The sequence below is a fragment of the Anguilla rostrata genome, chromosome 15 (assembly GCF_018555375.3).
Source record: "Anguilla rostrata isolate EN2019 chromosome 15, ASM1855537v3, whole genome shotgun sequence".
In the NCBI taxonomy this organism is placed as follows: Eukaryota; Metazoa; Chordata; class Actinopteri; order Anguilliformes; family Anguillidae; genus Anguilla; species Anguilla rostrata.
The window spans coordinates 29,383,750-29,408,943 of NC_057947.1; the positions used below are offsets into that span (position 1 = coordinate 29,383,750).

General features: G+C 43.0%; 1 long non-coding RNA gene and 1 pseudogene across 1 annotated transcript; both read left to right on the forward strand.

Moving 5' to 3' along the window:
* LOC135240449 (amine oxidase [flavin-containing]-like) overlaps window positions 1-9,265 on the forward strand; it is a 31,812-nt pseudogene extending 22,547 nt beyond the window's left edge.
* Window positions 9,266-11,697: 2,432 nt separating this feature from the next.
* On the forward strand, window positions 11,698-24,967 carry LOC135241106 (uncharacterized). The gene is made up of 3 exons (XR_010325885.1): window positions 11,698-11,807; window positions 13,251-13,310; window positions 24,309-24,967. It is a non-coding gene; the product is annotated as an uncharacterized LOC135241106 (long non-coding RNA).
* Window positions 24,968-25,194: the final 227 nt, after the last annotated feature.

Below are 25,194 nucleotides of genomic sequence, written 5' to 3' on the forward strand. Positions count from 1 at the left end.
TATGCATTTATTTTTTTCAATATACAATTATATACGGTCACAAATGGCTCTTTTTAAAGGGCTTCATTAGTCCAATCCAGAGTAACTGAGGTTTGAAGAATGAAAATGAGACCCGCATGCAAAAACAACCAGGCCATTTCTGCTCTGCTTTCGGCAGGAGAGGAAGTTTGTGGGCGGGTCCAGCCAGATCAGCGAGCGAATGGCGGACATGCTCGGCAACAGGGTGAAGCTGCAGCGGGCCGTCTACAGCATCGACCAGAGCGGGAGCGGGGTGGTGGTGAAGACCCTCAACGAGGAAACGTACGAGGTGAGCCGGCCGGCGCCGTGGCAACGGGGCTGCAGGTCAGCTGATCAGCGAAGCTCCGCCCCTCCCCCAGGAGCACTCGTTTTGCATGGAGCCTTCCCAGGTGGAAATGTTGCTGAACTGAATTAAGATCCAGTTGGATGAGTCGCTTCCAGTTTGACAGTGTGTGCGCGTGTCTTCAGTGTGATGTTTCATAAAAAACGGACTTGGGACAGCGATCATGAACTTACAGTTGCTCTTCTTGTTAAAGACAATCACATTTAATTAATGACGTTCTTACATCAATTTTTTCTCAGAGAGTGACTGCATCCTGCATCGCATTCTTTATCTTTTTTCATATACCTAGGCTGAGTTGCTAGGTAGCTCCAGAATATTATTATTATTATTATTATTATAATATGTTATCCAGAAACAATGGTACCATCTGATACTGCATAATATTAAAAAGGAAAATATGATGTATGTGATAACCAAAATAATATAGCAGCTGCCTAAGCAAAGCTACAATTTCTTATGAATTGCAACATAAATATACACAAGTTATATATAAAAACAGCCGCCTGTGTATGGTACTGTACTGAATGCAAGTAGCTGGTCATTGCTGTTCCTTGTGCATCTGTTTTGGGCATTGGTCATTTATTCTGTGTCCTGCCTGGTTTCATTTAGTAATGGACCTGTGGTTGTTACCGTGTACCATGCTCACTTGCTTTGAATGTGGCTTGAAGCTCTTCTTCTTTTTTAGCCACAGAGCCTGTACCTCGCGGCCATTTTGAATGTTCATGACTCTAAATTAATCTCATGGTTAAGCTCTGCTCACTCAATGGCGCTGTGACAGCAGTGCACCGTGGATTGTGATTGGCTGATGCAGTGGGCAATATGGGCAGGATGTGCGGTACAAAGGATTTTGCGGTGTGTGAATCTATGCAGAATCTACACACTATTGACCCAATAGAGAAACCCTCTGCAGTGAGGTTCTACCCACCTGGATAAGTCGCTACTCAGCAAAGAGACACCATCCACTCAGTGAACGTATAAACATTTAATACATGTGAAATTCACTAGCCAAATACTTTATAACTTCTTTACAGTTGTCACGTAATACCTGACAGTGCTGCATTATATTTTCCGTAAATCCCCTTGACCTTGTGACTTTTGAACCAGGTCAGTTATCCCAGGTTAAAACAGTGTATTGGCATTTTACAGACAGCACGTCTCATGTATCACAGGAATTAGAGATGAGTGTAAGGACGTCCTCCGTCAGATTAGCATACAGCTATGCTCAGGCTCCTCTCTAAGACCTGTGTGTGGAGTCACCTTGCACCCGTGTGGCCTGTGTGTGTGTGGCAAGCCCGAGGGGATTTGGTTTAGTAATCCCTTTTAACTCTCCTGGCCACCCCCCCTTCTTTCCTCTGCAAAGCTCATTAAACACTGCTGCAGAGTTGAGGAAGGGAGGTGTCTGTGGGCATGGAGTAGCCTGCCAATCCCAGAGCCTTTCTCACAGAATGGTCAGTAGACCGCGCCGTAAGACCCAGTCACCCAAGTAGTCAGTAGACCCAACCATCAGACCGGGTCATTATCCTTCTCACAAAGCAGTCAATAGACCCCACCGTCAAACCCAGTCATTACCCTTCTCACAGAAAGGTCAGTAGACCCCAACATCAAACCCAATCATTGCCCTTCTCACGGACCAGTCAGTAGACCCTACTGCAAGACCCAGTCATTACTCTTCTCACAGAATGGTCAGTAGACCCTACCCACCGATCCAGTCACTAGAGTGGTCAGTAGCCCCTGCCAGCCATTACCCTACTCACAGAACAGTCAGTAGACCCTAACATCAAATCTAGTCACTCCCCAGGAGAAAGACACACTTGAAATGGAAACTGCTGAGTCAACAGAATAGGAATAAGAAGAAATATGACATCACTTCAAAGCTCCAAAAAGGGTTGTAAATCTGTGACTAAAGACCTTTTTAGCTGGTTTGTGTTATTGGCTCGTGTGTACCACAGCCATGCAGTCAGTAGGCAATTGCTAAGCTCCTTAAACAATGCTTTAATGCAACGAAAAGCATGCTAAAGGTTGACCACACAAAGACAGGATGTTTAGATAATGATGCTGGCCAATAGGAGGGTGGAGGGTGACTCTAAATTATCTCCCTCTTGTGAATTTTACAGGCCAAATGTGTCATCATTGCCACGGCCCCGGCATTGAACCTGAAGATTCACTTCAACCCTCCGCTGCCACCGCTGAGGAACCAGCTGATTCACCGTGTGCCCACTGGCTCCGTGATCAAGTGCATGATCTACTACCGGGAGAACTTCTGGAGGAAGAAAGGTAGGTGCCCGGCCCACTCAGCTGTGAAGATGTGAAGTGGTAATCACATCTAGTGGCTTTCTGTCCTTAGTCACGTGCCCTCGTCCGGACTCCTGAAAAGTGACTCAGTGTGTGGTCCTGAAAGAGAAGTATCCTAGCGAGGCCGACAAAACAATTGCTACAGGGGTCATTCACAAATGCCAGTTTTTTTTGTTCCCATGGTAACGGAGGTGACGCCATTCCGTTAAAGCCTCGTGAAAACTGTCCTTTTGCATTCGTCTGCCGTTACGTAGTTCCCTAAAATGAATCGCTGACATTTATCTGTGCTGCTGGATTGAAATGTGGAGGGGAGACTGCGGTGTGCAATCACGCAGGACAGCACATAATCAGCACATAGCTTTCCCTAGAAATAAATGATGTGATATTCTAATAAAAAATGGAAAAATACGTTTAATTCCACCAGTGCAGTGTAGAACCACCTTAGATAACTTTGATGTCATGCTTCCTTCTCAGGCTACTGTGGAACAATGGTGATCGAGGAGGAGGAGGCTGCCATCGGCCTGACGCTCGACGACACCAAACCGGACGGTGCCGTCCCAGCGATAATGGGGTAAATACGAATCACGTTGCCTCTGCGGGGTTGAGAATGTTCCAGAACTGGGGCTGAGAATGTTCCGGAGCTTTGCGGTAAAGACACCCTGTCTGTAGGAGTGAATGAAGGGCCCTCCTTGGTTTCTGTGTTTCAGGTTCATCCTCGCCCGCAAAGCCAGGAAACTAGCAGACCTGACAAAGGAAGAGAGGTGAGTGCTGGACTTCTGTTCCTACGGCTCTAAATGCTTCCTGTGTGACCTAAAAGGGTAAAGAGATTCTCTGTGGTAGGATATGCCAATGAGAACCATTGACCTAGGTCAAAGGTCGCATGCTCCACTCTACAGTTTCTGGCCCCCGCTGATTGCCCTTATTTGATTTTTGATTCAATTCCTAGTATATAGAAGTTGCAGTAAAGAATTGAGTATAGATTATAAGAATTATATCCAGGTGTCATGTTCAGCTGTTGGAAACACGCCCCTGACTTTCAGTGGAATGGAGTAATAAGTTAACCAATCAATACCTGTTCCCACAGGAAGAGGAAGATCTGTGAAATATACTCCAGAGTTCTCGGCTCAGATGAGGCTCTGCATGTGAGTGTTCTTTATTTGCTAAACCCTGTCTGGTCAGCAGGGGGCAGCCTTGCGTGTGGTGCCGGTTAAATTCATTTCTAGTGTTCACAAAGTGTTTTATTTATCCATTTTGAATCTTTTTTTATGTCTAGTCACACCACTGTCTGAATCCCACTTTTCTACAAAACGAAGCAAGCACATCTTTTTCAAAGGATGGTTTGTCCCTCACTGAGTTTCAAATCTTCAGAGGTCCACCGTGGAGAGCAGCAGTTCAGTCGGATGTGTAAAAATGATCACGCAACGCTGCCTGTGACAGGCGTCGTACCCCAGTGCGTGACAGCTTATTACAGATGGGGCGACATAGCTCAGGAGGTAAGACAGATTGTCTGGCAGTCGGAGGGTTGCCGGTTCAAACCCCGCCCTGGGCGTGTCGAAGTGTCCTTGAGCAAGGCACCTAACCCCCAACTGCTCTGGCGAATGAGAGGCATCAATTGTAAAGCGCTTTGGATAAAAGCGCTATATAAATGCAGTCCATTTACAGATGGTGTGCTCCTTGTTTACTTCCTGTGTGGAAAAACTGTCAGACATCTTTTGCTGTTTTTACGATTTCCCAGTAGATGTACGAAATGAGTATTGTACCTTATCGAACCTGTTTTTTCGTTTCCATGGCCATCATATCACTTTGCTCCTTTGATCAAGCGTCGCTAAATAAATGTAACTGGATGGAAGAATGGATATTCAGTGCTGTCTCTCTTCTCTCCTTCTCTCTCTCTTCCGCTGCCTCCCTTTAGCTGGCATATGAGGAGAAGAACTGGGAGGGAACTCTGGAGGCTGTACACTCTATTCCCGCATCCTCACACAGTTTGGCAAGTGAGTATGAGCCATGGAGCTGTGGCCTGGAGCCTTACAGAAAGAGGTTCAAATTTGAGCTTCAAAATCAACAGTGTAAATGCTATGTAAAATGTTGTGTAAATCGGTCTGGATAAGAGCATCTGCTAAATGCCTGTAATGTAATTTAAGTTCACGGTGATTCTGCCCTGCTGGCAGCAGAGGTACTGTTGTCTTGCAGTCATTGAAGTGCGCTTTGGGAGATTCTCCAGCTGCAGTGACATTTTCCACTGAGCAAACTTTAGGACAGGAGGAAGCATGAGGTGGAGAATAGGATTGTGTGACATCACAATAAAATATGTGGATACCTGACATCCAACATCTCATCCAAAAATTATGGGCGTTAATATGGAGTTGGTCCACCCTTTGCTGCTATAACAACCTCCACTGAAGCTAAGGCCAGTGGTCTCCATTAAGATTTAACCCTTTGAAGAGTTGGTTTTTTTGGAATGTTTTTTTCTTTTTTCTAAGTCGGTGTTCTAGAACTCCATTGGTTTCAATGACCAGTAGTGATTGTAACATCAGCATTAAAATGTTCAGTTAATACCATTCTAATCACATATTTGTCATCTCTCGGATTAACGTTGAGGTCCAGCCCCGGGTCCTCAGTGCTTTTTTGGGCACCTCCCTCCCTCCCTCCCTCCCTCATTCCTGCCCTCTCTGTGCCCTGTGCCCTCAGGGTGCTCCGCGAGCCGGTGGGTAAGCTGTACTTCGCGGGGACTGAAACGGCCACGGTCTGGAGCGGGTACATGGAGGGCGCCGTGCAGGCGGGCGAAAGAGCCGCCCGAGAGGTGAGAGGTCACACTGCGGCCCCCTGGCCAATCAGGGGAGTGCTGCTCGTCTTTAAAAGAAAAGGTTTTTTTTTGTTTGTTTTTAAACTTCTGATCAAAAGCGACTTGTTGTCATTGTTCCTCTGTGATGAACTAACAGCCAGAAACTGTGTGGGTGGGGGGGGGGGGGGGGCGGAGTGAAAAATAAAAAGTTGTAATGATTTCCTTGTTGGCTTTTTATTGCCTTTTAGATTCTCTGCAAAATGGGACACATCACCAAGAGCGAAATTTGGCAGGATGAGCCTGAGTGTCAAGTAAGTGTGCTGAGTGTTCTGACTATGGGTCAGTGAATGGGTGCTGGTTTCCTGTGATGTGCACCTGGCCCAGTGTTCCCCAGCCTGTTGAAATGGATCAGGAGTTCAGTAGCGGTATAAATGGTTTCCTCCCGCAGTCCAAAAGACATGCTGGTTTATTGGAGACTCTAAATTCCCCATAGATATGAGTTTGTGTGTGTGTGGATGCTGTGTGTGCCCTGTGATAGATTGGTGGCCTGTCCAGGGTGTCATCCTGCCTCTCGCCCAATGCATGCTGGGATAGCCTCCAGCACCCTCACAACCCTGCCCAGGATAAGTGGGTACAGATAATGGATTTATCCACTCTGGCCGTGTTTCTCACCTGTGTGCCGTTCTCCAGGAGGTCCCAGCGCTGCCTTTCACCACCACCTTCTGGGAGAGGAACCTGCCGTCGGTCCCTGGGTTCCTGAAGCTCGCGGGCCTGTCGTCCCTCCTGGCGGTGGCCATGGCCGCCGGCGTCGTGGCCTACAAGAGGGGCCTGGTTCCCCGGGGCTAAAGCTCTCCTCTGTGCCACGTCCCTCTCCTGGGCCTTTGACCAAGACTGTTCTCTCCTCCCCCCCCCCAGCCCCCTTAGAATCACCTGATTGAGGTTATAGGGCTGGCTGGAATGTTCCAGTCCTCATAGACGATTTTAGTTCACACATGATCATGCAGTTAACAGCTTAAGTTGTAAACAAGTTTCATTTTAATCCACAGTGTTCATTCTGAGCCACATTTTAAGAGAGGTTTTAATCTTTTTAAAAAAAGGGGCACCATTTAAAAAAAAGAAAATTAAAAACTTTGTTTTATCACAATGGTAATAAATTAAAGGTGGTCTGCAGAGCCCTGTTTACAGAAGAACGTGTATGTGAATGCCTTGTGCAATGATTTTACTGCTCATTTCTACCAAAAAACATCAAACATCTACCAAACATTTCAGACAAAGTCACTACAAACTGGAGCATATTTATTTAAAAACCCGAATGACCAATCACATTCCGTACATTCCCTATGCATTGACATATAGATAAATCATAACCCATAATCATAGCTCACCACAAGAGAGGCTGTGACTGACCAGTCCCGTTACCCTTTTTTTAATTATAGGTGCTCTGTCTTCTTATGACCAATGTGTCAAGTGACTGCTCACAAGGTGACTGCTCACTTTTACAATGCATGACTGCATTAGGCTGTCACTAGGTTGAATTAATGAGGACAATGAAAATAATGTCTTAAAGATACTTTTGTGCAATTATGTTTTCCTTTTTCATCTTCATGACTGAAGTTTAAAGAGCATTTTTGATTGTATCGAGCAGATTAGACACTGTAATGATCACCATTCCATGTTATTTTGCCATATTGCTGCTTAATGTATACAGTGTGTAACCTTATTTTAATTAATGGCAGCTTTACTTATTTTTGGACTCGAGTTTATGCGCAAAAATGAGCTGAAGAGAGTAATGACAGATTTTCAAAATACGTTTTTATGTCATTGGTAGAAATAATGCTGGAAGTACTGCAATCATGCTTCTGTTGGAGGCTTCAAAATGTCCACAGAAAACATATAAACTGTCTTTGGGTGATTTATAGTTGCCTGCAATTTTTGTGTTTGTGGTACAGTACATGTCTACATTTTGCTCATTCTCACAAGCATTGCTGACCAAGAGAAATACATTCTATCATACAGTATTTTTATTAACAAAAATATCTGACTGCAGAAGTGTTTGACAGAATTTACTTGACGTAGTACTATTTTAACACTTAATATCTAAACCTCCCCTTAATGCTGATCTGTTTTGCTCGTTAGGATTAAGTACGTTGAAACCCATAACTTAACCCATACGTGTTTTTAGGATTTTTAATTCTGTTGGAAAGTCACGTTTTATGGCAGAAAGAATGAGAAATGGAATGAAGAATGCACGAGATGCGCAAAACTCGTCTGTCTGGAAATTAAGTGTATTGTGTAGTTGTTCCAAAGACGCATTTGTAACTGTAGTATGTACGTGACCTTGTGCCTTATTCAGATAGCTGGTGGTGTTTTTTTAATTTCTCAAGTGCCTCTGTGATTGTGATCCCTCTCTCTGACATCCCCTGCCCCCACCGATGCCCCCCCTCCCCCAATGTCCCCCCCCCCCCCCCCAACAGTTTGGTAAAGAGCACAACAGTTCAGATGGTGAAATGTGATTCCCCTGTGTGCCAGAGCTGTTGAACACAGGAATTGTGTCTTAGCATATGTGACTGTCAGACCTGGGTCAAATACGTATTTGTTGTGGATTCAAATACTTTTCTGGGCTTTACTGATCTTGCCTGGTGCATTGGAACCAATGAAATGCTCTCAAATAAAGGCAAACCCCCGCCTTCTGGTCGTATTGGCCGGCTCAATTACACCAGGCAAGATCAACAGAGCACAGAAAAGTATTTGAATCCAAAACAAATATGTATGTATGTAAAAACAGTATGTATTTGACCCAGGTCTGGTGGCTATGCTTACCACATGCACACATAGGCTACTGTAGCAGCACTGCGTGAGCACAGATAGCTCTGAGACTGCAGTGACTTGCCAAGGAATTCATGGACTGCGATTATTATTTTTATTTGATCGCCGTTATCATCGTTGCTGGTGTCACCCAATAAACAGGCCTGTCTTGTCAGGCCTGTGACAGCATTGACAATGTTCAGATTGGCAGTTCATGACAGTCGTGTTTTCATTCAAGTTGTCAGTTTGTCCCATGTGGTCTCGTATGATATCGGTAATCTCTCCGGTAGACCTCCACCTGCGTCGGTAGCGTGTGATCGGTGGAACTCTATGGTCCTCGGTGCTGACCAGGTCACCAATCACAGCCACACTGGATGCCGATTGGGGAGTGCACACCGTAATTTGATGTGTAGGATCAGCACAAGCCTTTAAGGGGGTTTTAAACATGAGCACAAGGGAGACTTCTTAGCTTGCTAGTTAGCTCACTAGCCAGTTAGCCTTAGCATCATTCAGCAACTGTTTTCATCTCTGGTGGATCCTTGATTTCTGATTGAACCACATCTAAGACATCAGCTCACTGGTCACTCAGTACTGGAAAAACTGGCATCAGTATAAACTTCAGATGAGCTTTAACACATGAGGCATGTCTTAATTAAACGATCAACCCGATGAAGGGTTCGGTGAGACTGTTTTTCGATTTGATGTTGTAATAGCTGTCCTATTGCTGAGAGTCCCCTCTGAAGCTGCTGCTCTGACCCAGGAGGTTTATACTGTATATATATAGACCTCCTTTCCCTGACATGATGTAGCACATATCTGTCCATATTCTCAGTTTGTGCTTTATTTTTATTTTTTTACAGTAATCCCCTCAACACTAACACTGAAGAATGCCCCGCCCATCCTCTCCTTGTTCCTACTGTTGTAGTAAGTTTTTGTGCCATGTCAGATGTTCATGTCCTGTAATTGATCCCTTTGTATCAATTAATTTGAAAAGCTGATAATAAAAATGTGGAATTTACCCCCCCCTCCCTGCTCAGCTCCTGTATTGGTCATTGTCAGCTAAAAAAAAAATGGTGGACTTCTGGTGGACTTCTAGTCATCAGCAGGTTTTTTTTGTCAATGGATGAGAATGCAGTCTTTACCTGGGAGCTAGGCTAGCAGGGGTGCTTCTGCAGCCTCCTGTGTTTTCACTGTGTGTGACCCGTGCTGGTACCCACTTCCAGAAATTGATCTGTTCTAACACCCCCCCCCCCCACACACACACACACACACACGCCCTCCAGCTTCTGCAGTAATAATTAATGTTCTCACACAATGTTGGACGCAACACAGTCTCCTCCATATGATACAGCCATTGCATTTGAATCACTTGCTCTTCATACAAGCCTTTTTTGCATGGCAAATATAAACATACACCACAACATGGAGGATGCGCATGGCTAGCTCTCTTCAGCAATTCGCACAGATGGATCCTGTCAGCCTGCCTTTTTCCCCGGAGAGGAATGACAGCGAGTCCCCCTGAGTTTCCAGCGCCACAAAGCACATTTATTTGCGGTCTGTGTGTCTTCAGGCTTACTTCATTAAAGGGGCGCCTTCCAACCTGGCAGAAAGGTAGCCAATTATGTGTCATCCCATAGGACCTTCAGCTACAGTTTGGCATTGGGGAGGTCAGAGTTCAATCTGGACCAATGGGGGCGGTTCATCGGCCTCAGGTCTCCTATTTCAGCTGAATGTGTCCTGTTGGATCTCTATCATCTTCAGGGCTTTACATTTCCCAAGCTCTCCGATTTATACTTCATTTGGGCTTAGTTCTGGTTTCTTTATGATAATGCATGCAAGTATTTTCACTGATGTCCTATGATTTTTTTTTTTTGGGTTTTACTGAACTGTTATAAATATTGGCTTGATCCCATTTTAATATAATGTCAGCGTGGAAACATGACTGCTCTGACATTCTGGATTTTACATGTGGTTGATGATGACTGCCCTTCTAGATCATGTGACCTTTCAATACATGAAAGCAGTGTTCTAATGTCTTAGCAGTGCTTTTTCATAGGCTTAATGGCTTTGTGAACGGATTAGTCTCTGTCTGATCGTCAAACAGTGAAGCTCATTCATTGCTAATGATTGTTGCAAAATCTCTCAGTCCAGAAATGAACCCTGCACACCTGTGAAGGAGTATATACACAGAATCGTCTCAGGTCTTGAAACATTTTGTATTTGTAATGGTTAAACCATGCATTCTTCTACTACAGAACCATCATTGTTGCTCACAGTTAGAAAAAAGTATCGTGGGTTCATGCCAAATATATTTTCACTGATGAAGACACTTTGATATCACTTATCCCAGAATTCAATTATCATTTTTGCTTGAAGCCAACATCATCAAGAGTGGAATAATTATGCGATCCTTAAATCCAAATAAATATTGATTGACTTGTGATTTAGTACCTAATTCTAACCCTCCCAGAGTATTCCCTGCAGTCTCACTTGACCTGACCTATCCTTAAGCACATCAACAAAAAGGCTTTGTATAGTGACACAGTCCTAAGGCCAATTTGTCGGCCGCAATTATTATCGTTTTAATGTGGCTACAGTAGGTTATGAAAACAACTGCAATACAATATCGTCTTCTTACAACGAATGTGAAAAGATGGAAATTATTATTAAATTTATTAAAATAGGCTCATAAGTTTTCCTATAGTAAAAAAACAAATAAAATAAATAAGAAATTTATGTGAGATCATTTCAACCCTCAATTAGTTTGCATGTTTGCTTACACTGTCTTTAAATTATATATCCCTGTTGAAACACTTTAGCAACCTCTTGCTATTCTGGTAATTTGCCATGGATAAACTGCATAATTGCATTAACTGGAAATACATTATGAGGCAAGTCGTGTATAAAACGAACCACATGGAATGCCTCTCTATGTTAAATAAAGAGGGTAATTTTTTTCTGAAGTGATCAGATTGCTTATTTTTTGTTTTAACATAATAGAGGTCCATGGAACAAAAATTAAACAATAAAAACAACATTTGGTCGCCAATAAACAATCTCATTAAATGAAATTTTATAACTTGCTTCTCATTTAAAATCAACCATCGTTATACAGTTGTTCAAAAATTATTTAAAAGATAATTGCAGTAATAGGCCAACAAGCAAAACCTAAGCTAACATGCGAACCAGGATATCGTTTTAAAGAAAAGATTCAGCCACCGCCAAAAGAAAGCTTTGAAACCACAATGATAGCATATTCGCGCAGGTGCCAAGTCGGTTTGCGATAAATATTCCAACTTATTTTATAATTATATTTTTGCAATGGACTACGGGGCGTGGTCAGCGCTCTCATCGTGTTGACCAATGGAATCCATTCTGAACGTTCGTTGCAACTACGGGGCGTGGTTTGCGCTAAAGTGGTTTTGGGGGAAAATGACGCAGGTAGGGCTGGTAGGGCCGCAGCTGTTGCTCGTTATTGGTGTGGCAGGGTATAAATGCATTCTGCCTAAACAGAGATTTCCCGCATTGAGTAAAGCGAGGTCACGGAAAGACCACGATTATTCTCTGGTAAGGAAAATCAATCATTTTTTAAAAATCGGATGTGACATAGCCTATAATGTCACCTGATCTAGGGCAGTTGAATATGTATAGGACTAATGAGAACAATTGAAAGTTAATTTGGTGTTAATAGTGTTAGATCCGTGTTTGGGCAGAGGAGTCTTAAAGATGAACTCGACTATTGATAACAGTGCAATATCAAATCACGTAGCAAATGTAATCTAAGCAAGGCGTTTAATGTTGATTTGATCCCAACAGCAGCCTTGACTGTCAACACACCCTCTGTTCTGCAGGGAAGCTACACTTACATTACAGGGATTTAGCACTAATTATTATTATTATTTTGCATAGCATTTACATTGTATCCAATTATGCAGCTGGATATATACTGAATGCAGGTTAAGTACCTTGCTCAACCTATGGCCTTTAGGTTACAAGACCAACACTTTACCCATTACAATACACTGTTGCCTATACTTGCCTACACTGGGGTTACATTAGCAGCTAGACTGCAATACTGTTTCTTCCCATGTAGAGGGCACCAGTGAGATTTCAATTTTTAAAAAATAAAACCCTGGTTTAGTTCAACTGTGAAAGAAGACTCCTGTTAATTCACACACAGACACAAGTACACTTATCACAGATTACATTTTACGTAAGATTTTGATTTTGGAGAATTGCAAACACTAACGCCAGATGAACATTTACAGGTACTAAAGACTGTATAAAGATACACTTTACTACATGTATCTTATAGCAATTGCATTGATTGTTTAGCTGGTGTGTATGAACACACTTGATTTTGTATGACTTGGTTATTAAGATATTAAAAATCAACGTCTGATGCCAGTGCCATCAGCATGATCCTGCTCAGTCTATCAACATGTGATATATTACTGCAACACCCGTGGATGGCTGATCACCTATCAATGCAACAATCATATTGGATACTAAGAAAAGGAGGGAGTGAGGAAAAAATTCAGTTCACATTAGTGTGTGTGGGCTATGGTAGATTTCAGAGAACTGTACATTTAATGCAGCTTAAATGACATTTCAGTCAGTATTCCTAGTCATTTGTAGAGACACCAGGATCTTATTGAAAGAAGGATCAAATACACACCTGATTTAACAAACTGAGTCATCAATATGTTTAATCAGATTATTTGTGGGAGACATAACTGTGGTAAATAATCACATAATTAACTCCATTATTAAACCTGTTGAAAAAGAGTTGTATGCTATTACAATATTTTACCCAGTGATACGTATTGGGTTTTGTAATGTAAATGTTTTGTACTTGTGAAAAGTCTGCATACACTCTCCCAACATGTTTTATTTAAATGCATTTCTTACCTCATGACATCAGACTAATACATTGTAACTGCTGTAACCCACCATTCTGCAGAGAAGCGTTTTTCCCTGCTGTGCAACTGAAGTTACTGTTATCACCAGCAGGGGGAGCCGATGACTGTAGAATTCTGCCTTTTGTCTGCAATGGCAGTGCGAGAGGAGGTGAGGGGGAGGGGGGGGGGGCGGTCTGTGAGGCCTAAAGAAGATGGAATTTATGTCACTGTTAATTACCAGTCACTCACAGTCAGAAATCCGTTCACTGCAGTCTATGATTACAGTCTGTGACAGTCATTTAATGGTAGTGATCGCTCAGAATTAAGTTCAATCTGTTGACCAATGGTGAAATAAAACCTCTCTTAGTCCCATTGGGTTTTTCCCGTCTGCATCCCACATTGGAAGGATATAAATCGTCCGCTACAATTATGCTGCATTGAGTTTCCATTAGCAACATGGGGTAATAAGTGTCCCAGTCACAGGGTAATGGGCCCATCTGTTCTATTAAACAGATTCAAGCTAAAAGCTAAGCTTTGAAGGTGTTCTTACTCTATGCATTTGTACCATGATTATTTCACGCTTTACATATTTCTCTGAACAGCTCTGAAGTAGCATTCTGGGACATGTAGTGTAGTCTGTAAGTCTTTGGACAGCGACACAGTTTTTGTTGTTTTGGCTCTGCGCTCCAGCACACTGGATTGGAAATTAAATAATAAGAATATGAGATTACAGTGCAGACTGGCTGCTTTATTTTGCGGATATTTGCATCCATATCGGGTGAAACGTGCAGGAATCGCAGCTCTTTTTATGCACACCCCTCCTCCTCCCCCCATTTTGATATGTCACTGTATCTGACATGCCTGGCAAGAAGTCATCCAGTATGCAAACACACGCAGGACCCTCGGTTGGGTTGGAGTTTTTTTTCTTCTTTTCTCTGTGTGTTGCCCGTGGAGCAGAAACACGTGTTAACATGATAGAGGAAATTCAGAGGCCTCTGGGTCTCTCTCTCCCTCTCTCTCTCTCTCTCGTAGCCATTTGAGACGCTGACTGTGAGCATGAAAACGATAATATCCTCTTTTTGTCTGCAAGGCATTGTGGGGAATGGCTTCTCCCCTCGTCTAGGTTCAGCAGAGTGGAAATTAAGGAATTGGGTTTCTGCAGTACTTCTCTCCCCCCCCCCCCCCTCTCTGGAGAACTGGCACTGGGGGGCAAGTGCAGAATCAATACCAGATAAAAACCGTACGATTTCCTCCAAATTAAGACCGTTTGTTTTCACGCCTCAGACAAATGGTTTGGATGAATCATCCTGTGCGCTTTCGGATTAGCCCGCCTTCATTCTAATCTAGGAGGGGCGCAAGCTCACGCTACGCCGCTCCGTTGTGCCAAGACCGTAACCTTTTGAAGATAAGCTGGCCTGGACATGACCCGTGGGGCTGTAGCGATGGAGTCGATATCCGATTTGCTTTCTCACACATCTTTAACATCTTTGTGACTTTACTGTGATGTTTCTCTCTTTTTTTTTTTTTTTTTTTTTCCTTTTCTTTCTTGAACTCCAAACCGATTTTCCAGTCACCATGACAACCCTGAGTCAATAGCCTACCACCCCCTGTTTTAAGGCCCTATATGTGCTGAGGCACAAATGCCTTTTGGTGCATCTTCTTTTCTCCACGGCTTGTGTTTCAATGCATAAGACTAGAATATAGCTGAATTAAATGAACATAAACACTTTAAATAGCCTTTAAAGTCTTCCCAAAATTTAAAAAACTTTTACAATGCAGGTCATGAAATTCTTCTTACTTTAGAAAAAAAAAAAAAAGATAAGGCTCTACTTTAACAAAGCTACAGGCCTGGCTCTGTTCCCAATGCTCACTGAACAATATTGTCAGAATTTTTTTAATAAAGGGTGATTTATAAAGGAATGTTTTTGGTTAGTATACTTTTTTTTGTACTTTTGCCGAGGTCAGTTTTCCATCTGAATCTGCAGTCAGTGAGGAAATGTGATTATGTGAAGAAATCTGCTTTTAAAAAAAATTAGGTAACTGTCATTACTAATGTTAAGGCTACCTGTTTGCTGGGCATGCTAGCCTATCACTTGTATCACTTGGAAATGCAGTAGCTGTGACCTAGCATAGCTAAACTGTGTGTGTCAGTGTAAGCCGAGACAGTAAGTAAAACGAATAAACGTATAAACAAACTGTGGAAGACAAAGCACTCTCAGGTTTTGAACTCGCAGCTCCTGCCTTATAGAGCCAGCACAGTGTAGAGTGACTGTCCACTGGAGCCACGCTAAATGCTCCCCGAAAAGTGCACGATCGCCAGCTCTACAATAGCATTTTCTACAGTGCGGCTATTGTCACAACAGGAGTCTACAGCTCACTCTCCAACTAGACACAAAGTCTCGGGGCATTTATTATTGATGGTTCAGTGGTTCTGGGTCCCGCTCAAATTTTATTCCTTTTCTGTATCGGTCGCAGCAGAAGCCATTCATTTTATCCTTATCATGGCAAGCTGGCACATCAGCTACAGCGGTTACATTCATTCAACCTGGGACTGGGGTAAGCTGAGCTAAAAATACGTCAAAAATAAACAACAATGCCAGCAAAGATATCTGTGTTGTCCAGGGTTCTCAAACTCCAGTCCTGGAGGGCTGCAGTCACTGCTGGTTTTTTTGTGATTTCATTTCAATCAGCAGCTAATGTATGCCTTGCAAACTAGGTGTAAGGACTCTTTAGCTGATCAATGACTTAAATTAAGCATTAACATGCAGGAACACATTAAAAGCCAGCAGACACAGTCACCTTCTGGGATTTGAGTTTTAAATCCCTGGTGAGGCCAATATTTGTTAAAAAAAAAGAGTGGGATGGAGCACTTGGGCAGACCACTTGTATAACTGATATTTTTCAATTATTTAAATGTTTAAACGTGAATTATTACTCTCTTGAAACAGTTATGACTCATCAGTTAGCGGTAGGAACCTTGAATTGCATTGTGCTGTAAAAAGAAATGTATCCGTGCGCTCTGATTGGACAGTAATCAGTGGGACCAAATGTCTCCTAGGATGCGGAACCATCCACTGGTGATGGAGACACAGTGACCAAGGATGTCATTATCGGGTGGATTTTCAAAAGTCCTGAATGTATAGCTTGTGTACAGAGCTGACCACTGGTGTCATGAACACTGTGGTAGAAACATGTGGTCAAGTCTAGAATGCAACTGGATAGAATTTATTACACAATTACGTACAATATCAGTGAGTATGTTCAGCATGAAAACAGTGATCGGGCATTACACATTTGAACAGAAGGGATTATCGTATACCACATTGTGACTATACCTCAAATGCAGGCATAGGACCACTGTGAACCTTTTAAGATCATTTTTCCTTTATCCGTACTACAGTCATCTTCATCGGCCACTTTTGAACACCATATTACTAACAGGTACAGTGTTTTGTTTAGCTGGTTTTGAAATTTTTATTTTTTTTTTCCAAATGATCTCACTGAGGATTATTACCTAGGTCAGTGTTCTTTTTCCTTAAACCCAGAACAAATGAACCTGGCCCGCGTGAGCCAATCCCAATTTCGTTTTGGCTGCGGGAAAGACCGAAGCAACGTGATCCATCACTGCGTCTTATAATTGAAAGGTTGTGCGGGGATTAACTGAGTTAATAGCTAGTTTTACGCACAGGTCCATACAGTAATAAACATGAAGATTTGACAGGCGTAATTACAGGCCACGGCCTCAGATGAAATTAAACGCCATTGTTACAGAGTTCCTGGGCAGTACAGCAGCCAATAAAATCAGGTAAATGCATTCATCAGTCTTACTGCCATGTTTTTTTTTTCTGTAATCACAGAGACAGATCTCGCATGCCTAATGCCCACGTTTTCAGATTTCACCTCAGCGATGTCTGACTGAACCCCCCCCCCCCCCAGGGAACAGCATTTTAACGGAGGACTATATTTTATTTCTGTAGTGATAGATAACGCAGGAATGAGTGCGAACTGCCGAACAACTAGCACGTGACATTAGCACTGTGGTGTGTGTGCGCGTACCTTGGACTGCACATTTTACTGTTGCCATCTGTGGATGGAAAAGAGCGGGAGAATAACACCTCACCATAACAAATAAATCAATTCCCCGTCAATGTGGGCTGGGGATCGCTACACCGTTTCGTGTCGAACGGGGCAAACAAAGCAGGTTGATTTTTGTTTTTTTGTTTTTTGAATTGCTGACTGGCATAAAAAGGCTCCCCTGAACCGGTAGGTCAGTCCAAACTATGTGAATCTGGGATATCTGCACCAGAGGTGGACATTCCAGGGGTCAGAAAGTAGAAGTCCTGCCATGTATTTCATCCACCCCTGAACTCAGCCAGCTGATTTAGCCCTAAAGAATGGTGCTGAAGAACGGTGCTCATTAGCAAATCCAGGTGACTGGGGCAAAATCCTGGGATGAACTTTTACTTTCTGAACCTGGATTGTCCACCTCTGATCTGCACTCTTCCTTTTTTTAATGCATCTCCTTCAGAGCCTGAAGCTCAGATGAGCCCCGTCAGCCCTTCAGCTCTCTGCAAAATAGGATGTGCGCTCTGATTTTAGTTTATAACGCTTTAAAATGTCGGCCTATATCATTTAAAGGCACCTGGAGTGGCACTTGAGGAAGAAATGAACCTCAGGGAATGAGTCTGGTACCTGAATGCATGTACCAAGCATTTAGAAACATTATTTTTAAGGGTTATTCATTTGGCCTGTGTAAAATGAACATAATTAAACACTTCTCTTAAAGTTAATTTTTAAGTACTTTTTTTTCCCCAGGAAAAAAAAAAAAAAAACTAAAATGATTTTTGAGATATCATACAAATCAATACACACAGTTCAAGCACAACTAAAAGGTGAAATACATTTTTCAGCCCTGAAAGCTGGCAAACTATATCCCTTCAAGGCCTTAGTGATTACAGCGAAGACCGATCTCTCGAAGCAAAGAGGCAGCACAACGTGTACCTGCGTCATAAATTTAACGTTGTGGCCTAATGGAATACTACAGATCCTTTATCATGTTCTTGTCTGTTTTCACCTTGATTTTTACTTGGTCACTTTCTTAAAAACATTTTGCCCTTACCTGTTTATGAGAAGCACGTCATGGATACATAATGCTGCAAGAACTTATTTCCTTATCATTGCCCATCATATCACATTCCGTACACAGGTTTTACACAGAACATGGTAGAAAAAAAGCTGAATTTTTATCAAATCTTGCTTGGAAAAAAAAAAAAAAGATTTCTCCTTGATTTTACAAGCTACGTTGCCGCATGCAACTGTGATAAAATGAAATCAAACAATGTTCAGGTCACGTCATCAAATATGCAAAATGACAAAAGACAGTCATGCAAAGTTTGCACTTGAGTGCAAAAAACACACAAGAAGGGTCTCATTAGCTATCTAACTAAATATACGCTTGCGGCAGAAGCAACTTTCTGCCATGGCCTTCCAACAGAACGTTCCAGAAGTGTGTTCTCATCACCATCCCGATTCCAGCGGAAGTGCTGCTGCAGGCTGTCATCTGTGTCCGGGGAAATTAGAAATGGCTTAATGATCCCGCTCACACGGATACGCACCTGCACAGTGCACACACTCGGAACACTCGGATGTACACATAATCCAATGCTCTCAGGCGCATATGTCAAAAAAATGTTGATGCATAGATAAATAGACACACAGGCATGCACATACATAAGCGCACACGCACGCTCACACGCGCACACACACAATGGCCAAGGGAACCATACTTGCGTATACTCCTAAGAGAACCATTCCTGTTATCAAGGACTAATGCACTGATTGTTGGGTCATTCATATTTTGCATTGTGTGCTGGAAGATAAATGGATTGCTCCTGATGTACTATGAATGAAATGTAATGGAGTGCATTTGTATTCATAAATCACATTTGTGCCATGCAAGATGCATTTCCCCCCCACTTATTCTGTACTGATCTAGGACATAATGTCTCAATGATAGATGCTTTGTTTCTCAGGGGCTCCACTCTAGAATTTTAGATCATGTTTCAGGGGCAACTGATGTGATAGATGGGACGTACTGAATACAAAACAGACTCATTATATCTAATGACTCCGTGTGAAGAGGGATAAAACAGCTGCTGGCCACCGCAGGCTCATACACAAATTTCCAACTTGGATTAACTTAATTACCAATTGAAAACTGCCCCCCCCCCCCAAAGGACCAGAAAAGGTTCCTTTATAGAAACCTGATTACTTATGTACCTTTCAGATATACTCCTGTTTGCTGAAAAAATCGTAGAGAGCTGACATGGAAATGTGTGGGATATTTGCTTTCCAGCAAGTAAATCATATTTAGGAGAATTTATAGAGATAGTTGCTTATATGTATTGCATGTTAATATTGTAATGCTTGGACTATTACATTTACAAACTAGATTATAGAGCAACAGTAGTTGACAGTAAGACAGGTAAATAATAAATAGGCAAGTACATGATAACCGATTCACTGTACGTCTTATACTGTACACAGGGTCTCCTGTCGTGCTCTCCTGGTGCATGGGGGGGGGGGGGGGGTTCTCTCCCTCCAGTGGAGCTGCTCAGTGGCCAACAATAGAGGATTGTGGTTGTACTGGGCAGCTCCCAGGTGTGAATGTGTGTGTGAATGTGAAGCAGGGCATTCCTGCAAAAGAGCATCCGTGCTTAGTGAACCTGCCCTGGGTAAATAAAGGTTAAAAAAAAAAAATCCGAAGTGTTCTCGTTACAAAATATAGGGACCTGTGATTAAAGGTGACATATAGATGCAGTCAATTATATTCTTCTTCTTTTTCTTCTTCATCATCAGCATCTACTTCATCTTCTTCTCCTCCTTCACCTTCTCCTTCTCCATCTCCATCATCATCAAGTGATAGTAATCGCATATCTGAGGTCTGTCTGTCAGTGAGCATCTCACCTGCATGTGCCCACAGACAGAAGCAGCTGCTACTTCATTAATTAATGACTGTTATCATTTATGGCAATAATGCATCTCATTACAATAAAAAATGGAGCTGACAGAAGATTCCATTTTCACTTGCGTCGCGTTGTAATAGTTTTTCATCATGCATTCATTCTGGAAGTTAATGAGCCAAACTGTTTAATTAGAAGAGGCGTGCACAAATGCATTATGCGTTCATTAAAGGCAGCTAGCGCGCTATCTATTATGCCATTACGAGTGTTTGGGACCAGTGCTGCCTCTGACCAGTCACAGAGAGGAACTGAACACTTAAAATGTCGCAGGCTTTGATTATCCATCGTCCCGTTCGTTATTGTTAAATATTTCTGTTCGTTAGTTGTCTGTGGTTCGGTGTTTTGCGTGTAATGGCTTTTGTGACTTTTCAGGAAGTTCCCATTCCCATTATGACTTTCTTTGTTGTCATGGTGATATATTTTTGTTTTTGTTTAATTTTTGCTTTCCTGTGCGCCCCCAGCAATTTAATGCCAACCGCACAGCCCAGGGGCACGCAGAGAGGGCTGACCCGTTTTGGGATTTTATGTCAGCTTCCTCTCTTAACGGCTTAATTAGTCCCATCATTTATTTGATTTGACCTTTTATTTTTAATAAGATCGTGAGCTACAGTCACAGACTGCACTCGTCACTCGGGAAACCGCTTGTCTGTGGCCTGATATATGGTGAACCTGCACTAGTGTACATAAAGGGTTTAGAAATATCAAGCCCAATTAATTGCTTGGAAGAAAAACTGGAATACAGACCGGCCCTCCAGAAATTGAGTGAATTCTGAAAGCTCTGGGTCTCCGCCTCCACATATTGCGGGGTCTGACTGCCTAATGGTTGCCAGTTTATCTCCAATATAAAATGTGACGTGGACGGTTTTCCTCCCGATCCATCAGGCCTCTATCGGATTTATAAACCATTGAAAGCAAGGCCTCAGCTTCCACCACTTTGCACTTTCTTGAAATCGTGTGCTCCAGTCAGTCTGTAAATCATCCCTGCAATTTCACGCTAAACGTTTTGAGTCTGAAGCAGGACACTCGTTCTGACGTCTAGTCATTCACAGACGTGGATGGCGAGTTCCCTGGGAGCCGGGGGCATGATTGACAGGAGCACAGAGCCTGTGCTGACTAAGCTCCGCCCCCCCATGAGAGAGTGAGGTGAAATGAGCACAGCCAGCTCAATCAGGGGAACTGCTGACTCACTAAAATGCATACCCATTTTAATCAACAAAGGGGTTTTAAATAAACTTCCTTATGCAGTCAAAAGCCAGCCAATAGGATTCTCTGTCTCTCTGGTAAATGGTAAATGGACTGCATTTATATAGCGCTTTTATCCAAAGCGCTTTACAATTGATGCCTTTCTGAACCACGTAGTTGCAATGCGTTTTTTTTTTTTTAAGAACACTAATCAAATATAAATATTGAAAATATACATTTGATTAATATCAAATTGAGCGATGTATGAAAGTTGGTTAATTTATTTACCATCCAGCTGTTTTAAAAAAAATTAATTTGATCAATATTGACTTTAAGGCTGTGCTCTCTTTTCAGTTACAAATGCAGTTACTCTTTGTCCATCTGCCCTTATCAAACTATTATATATTGTATATACAGAATATACAGAAATAAATATATTTATATAGAATTTTAATGTATTCACTTTCAGATGGAGTATTTATGGGTTTCTTTTTGTGAAGAGAATAAAATGGATGGAAAGAGTCATAAATACATGTTTTTACTCCCCTACTCTGTCAGTGTGCTTACTGCAGCTCAGTCAGGAATGAGTGGGGGGAGGCTGCTCAGAGAGGATGATGGGAAAAATCCACCTTAAGCCTTGAGCTGTGAAAGAGCTTCCGTACGGGGCACGTGTGTGGCGTTCTACAGAAGGGCCCGAATGTGACGTGAATCCTCAGGGTCTTGCTTTGAGTAAAACCACGGATGAGGCAACCGGTTGTTAGCTTCACCCTAAATACGGTTTATAATAACTGAACAGATTAATATTAATCTCAGGGACCGCCCAAGGATTTGGAATAAAGAAAAAAAAAAACATGGAATTGTTTTACCGTGAGTGGAGCGCATTACTTTGCTTGTAACGTGAAGGGCGCTCGAGGATTGAAATGTCTGACTCCGGAAGCCGAATCTGGTGCTGTGAACGCTGCCAAACAGCACGCTGTGTGAAACCTGAGCCGACGCCGCATCTGCATCCGATCGGCGTCTCGGCTCGACAAATCTCACTCGATCCGTCGTTCGTTTGGGGGAAAAAATCCACCGTGTAATTCGTCGGTTCTTTCCTGTAGAAGAAGGCTTGGGGACGATTAGACAGGAAGTAAGGTCTGTGGGAAGGCACGCTTGTGTTGTTCCTCTCCCGTTGAGCCGATAGTGATTTCACTGCAAATCAATAGCCTTGAACAGCCCCCCCCCCTTCACATTCCGATGTGATTTAATTGCTACTTCCTACTGCATAATAGAATTCCAATTTGATGCATTCTATTGATTTTCCTTCTTATTTCCCAAAAGGGAAAGAAAAAAAAAAAAGAAGATTTATCGGTTAGCCTGTGCCCAGTAAAACTGGGCAGAGACATCACACGCTTGGGCTTGTTTCAAGATGGCTGACATGCCAGCCGCTGAAGTGCTAGACTTCTCCTATTCACCGTCAGGGTGTCCTCATTGAGATGTGAGTGAGCTTTGCGGCTCTGCGCAGCTGTCAGCTGCTGTGTCCCTGTGCCCGCGTGCGCTCGCGTGTGAATGGCCACGGAACACAGAGGGCCGAGTGGCAGATGCCCGCTCTGAAAGCACAGTCAGGATGTGGGCGGTGCTTAATTTTAAAAAATCTGCAGGTGCCAGAAAAATAACTGTGAGGCAGGTGACTGAAGCTCAAGGTCTCTGAGGTCACCGAAAGGGGGGGGGGTGGGGGGAGACACCAACTATCAAGGAGGAACGCATGGATTTATATGTTTTCTAAAATCTTCCCCTTTTGAGAGTTGCCGGATCATGACAATGGGTCCCAGAATGTGGGCAGTCCAAAATCGCAGTCCCGGACCCCTGATCCTGCACATGTGTAGCATTATGGAAACTTTCTTCCATTGAAAAACATTACGTCATCACAATATCGATATCTGTTCCATCTGGTTTTGTTTGTTTCAATCATCACAAAAGTGTAAAATGGACAAATTCTCAAGAAAGAGGTACTGTAACAACACCAAGGGAAGGACTGTAGGTACTGTAGAAATCAACCATGGTGCATCTGCACCAGATGTTGCCGTACACCGTCTGACGCATCATGAGAAGATGCAAAAATGCAGCAACGCATTTCTGCTAGTTGCTCTGGAAGGAATGGGATTCAATCGTGCACGGTAATGAGCATAAGTGTGAGAGAGGATCTGATATTCGCTGTCCATACCAGAGCAGTGTGCTGCATAGCTCATTAGGTGCTTGTTGTCACAGTGACAGAGGCAGCGTCAGGACAGGGCTGTGTGATGAGAGCAGTGTAATTGGCAACATTATTCTGTGACTGGTGTGCTGGAGGAAAGCTTGCGAAACTCCGGTCTGAAATGTCGATTATGCCCTTTGATTTCCTTGGAATGCACTATGTGGTGCTGAGTGTACGTGTGTGTGTGTCTGTGTGTGTGTGTGTGTGTGTGTGTGTATCACGCAAACCAGCAAGCATGTAATATATTCACTCACATATATGCAGTTCAATGAAGCAGCTCCACAGACTGAGGCATTTCAGATTAACTGGCCTTTCTCATGAAACTGTAATGTTAATGTAGACTACATACCTGCGGCTCATTTCCCCTGTGGGAGAAGGATTTGCGCATACACATCCACTATATTTCATCCCACAGATTTACAACACTGCATTACGCACAGTACTTTATCCATTGTCTTGGAAAGTCTATAATTGTCAGTGTCAGGTTCCTTGTTTATGGTGTGACATGCCCTCTCTCTCATCCACTTACATAAAGATGTACACGCACATATAGACAGATGCCCATGCAGTGCATATACACATGCACATGTGTTTTATACACAGACACATTAGCACACGCGTACATGTACAGTACATGTATGTGCTCACACATGATACACTCACAGAGCATTCTGCCTGCTCCTGCGTCATCTTCTGTTCGATTTTATTTTATTTTTTTTCCATTTCACAGTAAGGAAATTGGCGTCCCTCAACAGTTGCTCCCTTCTACATTCCAGCTGTGCCACGGAGTGGAAGGTGATATAATTCCCCAAGAACAACACAACATAATAAACCGCCTGTCAACTGTCACTCTAATAGAACACACCTCTGTCATGTCCTCCTGTCCAGCACTGGCGATGTGCAGTAAGGTGATGGAAATTAGAACATGGGATTTTGCCACTCAGACCCACACATGAAAAGGACCCCGCGATTCATTCTCTCGGGTTGGGTGGTCCTTCACGTCGAAGCTGAAATCGTGAGGTCAGAGTGGAAAGTGATGCTCGTCCACGTCAGTCCGATGGATTTAGGGCTCTGCGAGCCAATACGTATGCTGCGTCCCTCCAACTTAAGCCCAGCGGTTTGACGTAACTGCAGTAATTTTCACTTTGAGGATTAAAACCTTGTCTAACGTCCGTGACTCTCAGATTCATTTTCTCAGTCCCGGCTTCATGGATGCACTGCAGTGTTGCCGATCGTAACAAACTGCCTACCCACAAAATTAAATCTGGGCGGCTCCCTGATTCATTGCAATTGCTTTCCCATTCAAAGCCAAGAGCCATCCACACTCCCCTGTGCATACTGTTTGTCACATTGCCTAGGCAAGTTATCTCCGCTTTAAAGCTGTTCACACACGTCAGGGGTTGGAAGTTTAATGAATAAAATCCACCATCTTTATTGATCTGGTGCTGAGGTAACGTACAAGCCGAAAGCTTTTCATTCTAAAATGATACCCTTTTATTTTAAGGTCACATACACAGAAGGGAGGAAAAGAGATTAAAAGGAGTACGGACTCCAAAGACCTGGGACGATGAGGATGTGAGCGGAGTGGAAGCTCTCTCACTGAAGCCATTTCCTAA